The sequence below is a fragment of the Arachis duranensis genome, chromosome 10 (genome assembly GCF_000817695.3).
Source record: "Arachis duranensis cultivar V14167 chromosome 10, aradu.V14167.gnm2.J7QH, whole genome shotgun sequence".
NCBI lineage: Eukaryota > Viridiplantae > Streptophyta > Magnoliopsida > Fabales > Fabaceae > Arachis > Arachis duranensis.
In genome coordinates this window covers 53,764,011-53,771,323 of record NC_029781.3, presented here as the reverse complement: position 1 = coordinate 53,771,323, position 7,313 = coordinate 53,764,011, and the positions used below count along the sequence as shown (strand labels likewise).

General features: G+C 43.6%; 1 pseudogene; it reads left to right on the top strand.

Moving 5' to 3' along the window:
- LOC127742935 (uncharacterized) overlaps positions 1–7,313 on the top strand; it is a 127,788-nt pseudogene that overhangs the window by 49,865 nt on the left and 70,610 nt on the right.

Below are 7,313 nucleotides of genomic sequence, written 5' to 3'. Positions count from 1 at the left end.
TACCGGAGATTGAATGCGGCCACAAGAAAGGATCATTTTCCACTACCATTTATTGATCAAATGCTTGATCGATTAGCCGGTAAATCGTATTATTGTTTTCTTGATGGCTACTCCGGATACTTCCAAATTCACATTGCTCTAGAAGACCAAGAAAAAAACACATTTACTTGTCCCTTTGGGACGTATGCTTACAAGCGTATGCCATTTGGCCTATGCAATGCACCGACAACGTTCCAAAGATGCATGATGAGCTTATTTGCGGATTTTCTAGAGCAATCAATGGAAGTTTTCATGGATGATTTTAGTGTGTATGGTGATTCATTTGAGCATTGTCTAGGTAACCTTGAAAAAGTCTTGGAGAGATGCACCAAAACAAACCTTGTTTTAAATTTTGAAAAATGTCATTTCATGGTCAAACAAGGCATTGTTTTGGGACACATAGTATCAAAGGAAGGCATCTCCGTAGATCCGGCAAAGATAAATGTCATATCCAGTTTACCTTACCCCTCCTCCAAGAGGGAAGTCCGTTCTTTTCTTGGACATGCAGGATTCTACCGGAGATTCATCAAAGACTTTAGCAAGGTGGCTCTACCCCTCTCTCGATTACTCCAAAAAGACGTCGAATTTGAGCTAAGCAAAGAATGTATGGAAGCATATGACAAACTCAAAGTAGCATTGACACAAGCTCCTATAGTGCGAGGCCCCAATTGGACTCAACCTTTTGAAATCATGTGTGATGCTTCAAACTATGCGATTGGAGCCGCGTTAGCACAACGCGAGGGTAAGATTCCCTATGTCATAGCTTATGCTTCCAAAACATTAGATGGAGCCCAATCCAACTACACTACTACCGAAAAGGAACTACTAGCTATTGTTTTTGCTTTGGACAAGTTCCGAGCCTATCTTCTTGGTTCCAAGGTTGTAGTGTACTCAGATCACGCGGCACTAAAATACTTGTTGGCCAAAAAGGAATCAAAACCGAGATTAATTCGTTGGGTGCTTTTGTTACAAGAATTTGATTTGGAGATCAAAGATAGGAGTGGTTCCCAAAATCTAGTGGCGGACCATTTAAGCCGCCTTGAACACACAAAAGGCGACACCACCCCTATCAATGATTCTTTTCCTTTAGATACCTTGCACGCAATCTCGGAAGTGGTTCCTTGGTATGCCCCAATAGCAAACTATTTGGTTTCACACACTTTCCCTCCCAATCTTGACAAAAACAAAAGGGATAAGCTGAAAAGCGAATCCAAATACTATATTTGGGATGACCCCTATTTTTGGAGGTGTGGAGCGGACCAAATAGTGCGACGGTGCATACCCCAAACCGAATTCCAAGCAATCTTGGACGCTTGCCATGCTTCCGAAGGAGGTGGTCACTATGGGCCCCAAAGAACGGCAAGAAAGGTCCTTGATTGCGGATTTTGGTGGCCAACCCTTCTCAAAGATGCTTCCCTCTATTGCAAATCTTGCCCCAATGTATGAGGTTTGGAGATATTTCCAAGAAGGACGAAATCCCCCAACAAAACATGCTTTTTTGTGAAATTTTTGATGTATGGGGAATCGACTTCATGGGACCATTCCCAAACTCCAATGGCTTTCTCTACATCTTGTTAGCCGTCGATTATGTGTCAAAATGGGTGGAGGCAATCCCCACCCGAACGGATGACGCTAATGTGGTGTATTCTTTTGTGAGGAATAATATAATTTGCCGTTTTGGAGCCCCAAGAGCAATCATAAGGGACCAAGGATCCCACTTTTGCAACAAAAAAATAGACGGCCTCATGAGAAAATATGGCATCGTCCACAAAGTCGCCACGGCTTACCATCCTCAAACAAACGGCCAAGCCGAAGTCTCTAACCGAGAAATCAAGCACGTCTTAGAGAGAGTTGTGAAGCCGAATAGGAAAGATTGGAGCACTAAACTCTCCGATGCACTGTGGGCTTATCGAACGGCTTACAAGACACCGATCGGCATGAGCCCCTTCCGGCTTGTATATGGTAAAGCATGCCACTTACCGGTGGAGATTGAACACAAAGCATATTGGGCCGTAAAGGAGTGTAATATGAACTTGGGTGGAGCCGGCATAGAAAGAAAGCTTCAATTGGCGGAATTGGAATGTTTGAGACAAGAAGCCTACGACAATGCTAGACTTTACAAGGAAAAGTTGAAAGCCATCCATGACAAAAACATTAGAAGAAAGGAGTTCCAACCCGGTGACTTAGTACTTCTCTACAATTCAAGGTTGAGACTACTACCCGGAAAGCTAAGATCAAGGTGGGATGGACCTTACCAAGTGGAGAAAGTAGAACCTTATGGGGTCTACCACCTGCGCCACCCATCAAGCCCGGATATCTTCAAGGTAAACGGTCACCGTCTCAAATTGTATCATGGTGAGCAAAGAAAGAACTCCAAGGAGATCGAAGTGTTCCTCTTGAAGGATGCAAATCTTGAACAAGCACAATGAGCCACTGAAAGTCCAACTTAAGGACGTTAAACAAAAGTGCTAGGTGGGAGACACCCCACCATGGTATGATCTTCCTTTGAACTTTGTACATAGACACTTGACTTCATGTTTGTTAGTTAGATTTTATTGTCAATTTCCCATCATTTGTTCAATTCACTGCTGATTTGCCAAGTCAAAGGCCCTGTTATAGTGCTTAGGCAGCTGTGTGGAAAGGGGAAGTTGTAATGTCAAAAGTGGTATAAACACATGCACAATTAAGAAAAGTAACCCCTTTGCGCGTGCGCGTGCCTGGCGCGTACGCGTCCCTAAAGCATTCAATGGTCACCCACGCGAACGCGCACCGTGCGCGGACGCGTGGATCGCATATAACAGCCCTCCATACATTTACCCGAGAGTTGCGCCACACCATGCCAGGACCATGCGTAAAGCACAAGAATCTCGCGCGCCCGCGCACATGGCGCGTCCGCGCACTTGGGCAAAGTCTGTCGGTCGACGCGCAAGCGTAGTGTGCGCGTCCGCGCCGATTGCCCTGCTGCAATCCTGGTACATGTTCCAGAGAGTTAGGCCGCTCTCAGGCTTCTACCAAGCTGCAAGCCCAAAACCTTTGCTGACTCGGGAGATTTATACTCTCGGATATAGATTGTAGTTTTGTTTGATGATGGATTTCGCGTTGGTTTAGACTATACTACGATTGATCACTTGATAAATTCTACACCAACAAAAATTCATTTGTCAAAATAGGCGCGCGCGCGCGTCCCTATCCACCTCGCCTCACTGCGCGAGCGCGCGCTGTGCGCGCACGCGCGGATGCTCAGCGCCAAAACAAAAATAGGCACAATCACCCCTTCACTTTCACTTCACATTCTCCCCCTCCTCATACCTTCTACTACACCTCCAACTTCAAAGAGGGGCACACTCTCTTTTCACCTCCATCCCCTCTTCTACACTACTTTCTACCACTCACTACCTTCTCTACTACTCCCCCTAAACCCACACCACAACCTCCTCTCTCATTCTCTTCATCTCACAAGGTACCATCCTAAGCTACCATTTCTTGTGTTGTTATTCCTTTAGTTTCACTTTCATTTAGTATCCTCTTTCTTCTTTTCTTTTAGTTACTTCTTTAGGATGTTTTTGTTCTTGTCTTCTTTTCTTCCCCCCTCTCATTCATACTAACTCTTCATGGGCATTTAGGTCTTTATTTCACTTGCATTTGTAGATGAGTTGTGTTGTTTGCTTTTCTTACACTCACTGTGTACTATAATCATTAGTAGTGGATTGTGACTTACTACATTGCTTTCACCATCTTCAAATCACACACTACAACTGAATGCACACCAAGTGTTCGATGAAAGGCATACTTGACTTTTGCACCAACTTTGACTAAATTGCCTCTCATCTTCTCACTTTATGCGCATCCCCATTTTCTTAACTTGCTTTCCTTGTGTGGCCCTTAAGGGTATATGCTTCTCATGCTCCCTACTTGCATGCATAAATCACCCTTACACCATATGAAAATGATTTGCCTTGCTCTTTTCATGTTATCTTAGTCACATGTTGCAGCTGTCATGTGACAACGATACCCATATTCTATGGCTTAACTTTTCATCGCATTAACCCATTTACTTTCACCTACTTGGATTTTGATGTTTTCCCTTCTTTACTCTCATAGGATGGTTATCAAGAAGAACAAAGGGAAAGCTCCCAAGAAGCCAACTCCCAACAAAGCGCACCAAGAGCAAACGGCCAAGCCACTCTTGAAAAAGACTAAGGGCCCCATTGATGTTCTCGAGAAGGATAACCCTCCTAAGGATTCAAACAAGTTCCCCAATCGCTACTGCGAACTTGTTTACGCAAGAATGATCGAGAGGAACTATCATCCGGAACCACTCCTAGTCCTACCGGCTCACCTTCATCCAATTGTGATGCCACATATTGAGCAACGACAATGGAGGTTCCTATTGCGGAAACCAAAGGAGGCTAACCTTTCATGGGTAGTAGAATTCTACTCCAACTTCCACTCCCCCCTTCTCACATCAATCTTTGTGCGCCAAAAGCAAGTGTCGGTCACAGTGGAAACTATACAAGAAGTCCTTGGGATTGAACACTCAACGGATGCTTATGACGCCTATGAGGAAGTCTTGGCTACATGCAATGACCGCACATTCGATTGGAGCGCAATCCTCCGTGTCATTGCCGTTCCCCGGTTTGGTGACGGAATTGGTTGCAAAAGCCGGCGTCAACCGAGAGGCTAAAGATAGGAGAGCATCAATTCCGGTCGATGGTGATATAATTCCGACCAAGAGATGCCTCAAGCCTCCGGAAGGTACCAAGGACAGCGGATTAACCACACCAACTCACAAAGCTACCACCTCATCTACATCACAAAAATCGGCCGCCCAACGCCTTGAGGACCTTCACAAGAAACTGGACCGTTATGAACGGCGTAACCAACGCCGATATGCTTATGTGAAGAAGCTCCTAAGCGTAGTCACACCACCTATGGAGGAACCCGATATCTCAACATCCACCGCAACTTCAAGCGAAGAGAGCGATAACATTGGAGATATGGGACAGTCGGCACTCGATCAACCACTGCGCCTTACCTACAGCACAGAGGACCGTGCTAAGTTTTAAGTGTGGGGAGGTCGACCGACCGATCTCCGTAGGTAAAAGCTGAATAAATTAGGATAGGTTGCATGAGTAGGTTTTAGTTGACACCATCTGCATGATAAATTTACTTGGTTGGAACAATGAATTCTTTCTTAAAGAAACCAACACCTTGGGGGCAATCATGGGGCACTGCAAAATTTTAAATGCTTTGATGCCAAATTGCATGAAGAATTATATTTTGGAACATAGTTTTGAGCTAAGAACACAAGCAAGTGAGATTTGAGCCCAATGGTGTGGTTACATCTTATAACCACTTATTTTCCTTCTTGTGTGCATTATTCTCCTTCTATGATTGTAATCTTCGCTTTGTTTCACTCTTTATGTCCATTATTTTGTGTAGTCATGCATTTATGTGATTGAGGCCATCGTTTCATTAGCCCACTTACCCAAATAGCCTACCTTTCGTCTTCCATTGTTAACCAATTTGAGACTACGATTAACCCACTTGTTCTTTAATTTAGCACATTACAAGCCGTAAAGCGCAAAACAATGAAAGTCCTTAATTTGGATCTTTGATTGGCTTAGGCTAGTGTATGTGAGTATCATTCAAGTGTGGGAATTTTGGGACATTGGGGGGGACAAAAGGGTAGTTTTGCTTTGTTATTGGAAATAGTAAGGGATTGGGTACATACTCATGTATTAATCAAATATAAAACCTTATGCATTGAGGTTCTCATATATAGAAAGAAAGAAAAAAAAATGAGAAAAACAAAAGAAAAGGAAAAGAAGAATAATATGAAAAAAAGAAAAAAAAAAAGAGAAAAGCAATAAAAAGGGGACAAAATGCCCCAAAGCAAAGTGAAGCTCAATAAAGATCAATGCATAAGTGTATGAAATTAAAAAGGAATGCATGAGTATGTGAAAAAAAAGTGAGGAATGGGTAGTTAGATTAGCACTTAATTGTATAGGTCATTATGTAGGTTAGGTGGGAAGGTTTAAGTTCATCAAAGATCCAAGTTTTAAGCCGACTAGCCATATATGATCCTACCTTGACCCTAACCCCATTACAACCTAAGGAGAAGACCTCATGATAGATGTATGCATGCATGAAATACATGTTGATTGTTAGAAGAAGAACAAATCTTAGAAAGCATGATTAGGGGAGAATTGAGAGAGTCAACCCTAAACACTTGAGCGACTAGAGTGCAAATACTTCCGGTAAGGGTTCGACGCTCAATCCTTTGATTCCCGGCTCTCGCGAGCATTCCTCATGCAAGGTTGCATAAATTGCATTTGATGCTTAGAATTTGGCAAGATCTATGCATTGACCACCATTGTACCCCATGAGCTTACACATGTCCTAAGGAAGCTAACTTGTTCCCAACCAAGTAGATAACGGCATTAGTTGTAGTTGCATGCATATAAGTAGGTTGCATTTCATGAGTCCTATGCGTTTGTGACCCTCGGTCTTCTATGTTTCTTTGCATTTTCCTAAGCATGAGGACATGCTAGAATCTAAGTGTGGGGAGGTTGACAAACCCCATTTTGAGGGTTTATCTTGTGCTAATTTCAAAGGGTTTATCAATGATTTCACACACTTTCTGCATGAAAATATAAGGATTTGCATTCTTTTCCCAGTTTTGCCTCATAAAGGAAAACATGCTTATTTTGCACTAAATTAGACACATTTCTAATCTCTCCTTGATGCCATTCGATACCGTGACTCGTGTGCTAAGTGGTTTCAGGACATAGACTAGGAATGGACAGGAAAAGATAGGGAAGAAGGGTGCAAAAGGAAGGAAGCATGAAAATTGAGCATTGGATATTTCCGCATGGGCGCGTGCGCGCACATGGCGCGCCCGCGCGGATGAAAGCAATGTGAAGCCGAAGCTAAGAGCCAAGCCACGAGCCGACTAGCGTAGCGGCTAAGCCAGAATCTTCATGGACGCGTACGCGTACACTCCGCTTCCGCGCATACTCCAGAGCCGCATCAAGGGCGCGCACGCATACCTTGCGCGTGCACGCCGATGTTCGAAAATGATTTTTTTAAAAGTCACGTGACTTAGGCGTGGAGTTGGTTGGAGATCCCAACTTTTGAGGAGTGCTTTGGCGGGAAAAGACTTAAGAGGACCAAAGGGGCAAAGGTTGAGAGGACTTAGTTCATTTTCTAGTTTTTGGGATATTTTTGAGTTAGTTACATTGTTAGAGAGAGAAACTCCAACTTCTCTCTAG